We start from the raw sequence: 700 nt of genomic DNA, 5'->3' as shown, positions 1-700 counted from the left end.
ACTGCAGCACCCAGGATTCCCGCGTGGTCCCCCACCGCAGTACTGACTAGGCGATACCGTGCTTGACTTCGCAGATCGGACGGGATGCGGTATTTTCACGGTTCTATGGCCGCAGATGGAAGAAGAGAGATTGGGAGGGATTGTATGGAGAAAAAAGGAGAAATGAGGTGAGGAGAGGGCGCCGCGAGCATACACACGCGCGCCACCCTAACCTTGGCGAGCACACACGCGCGAGCATACGCGCGAGCACACACACACCAAGACCGGGCGACACCCACCCTAACCCCGCCGGCGCGCGACACAACCGACGCACCCTAACCTGGATGGAAGGCAAAAAAAGGAAAAGTGGCCTACGCCACAAATCTATAGAACACAGGCTTAACCTCAGCAGATCGTAGCAACAAGGCTACTCTACTGCTTACAGTACCCGGTTCCCATTCAAGTCGTCTGCAAAGGATTCACCCCCGCTCATATTTCGAGTTGCACTGCGGGGGCAGAGGACGCCAACCTTTCCGTCAACGCCCCAAAACCCCCCTACCTATGGTACACGAGCCCGAAGACTCTATTCCAACGCATGTGATACAAGCGGGACCAAACATCATCGCTTCTAGCACGGATTCTGGCTTAGAGGCGTTCAGCCATTATCCAGCAGATGGTAGCTTCGCCCCACTGCCCGTTCGGACAGGGGCAAATACCAATT

At 56.1% G+C, this 700-nt stretch overlaps 1 non-coding gene across 1 annotated transcript; it reads right to left on the bottom strand.

Moving 5' to 3' along the window:
- Nucleotides 1-117, bottom strand: LOC127751225 (5S ribosomal RNA). The gene has a single exon (XR_008012028.1). It is a non-coding gene; the product is annotated as a 5S ribosomal RNA (ribosomal RNA).
- Nucleotides 118-700: the final 583 nt, after the last annotated feature.

Source organism: Frankliniella occidentalis, unplaced genomic scaffold (genome assembly GCF_000697945.3).
Source record: "Frankliniella occidentalis isolate FOCC.00 unplaced genomic scaffold, Focc_3.1 Scaffold385, whole genome shotgun sequence".
In the NCBI taxonomy this organism is placed as follows: domain Eukaryota; kingdom Metazoa; phylum Arthropoda; class Insecta; order Thysanoptera; family Thripidae; genus Frankliniella; species Frankliniella occidentalis.
Note: the sequence above shows the minus strand (reverse complement) of the source record. Positions and strands in the feature narration are given on the sequence as shown.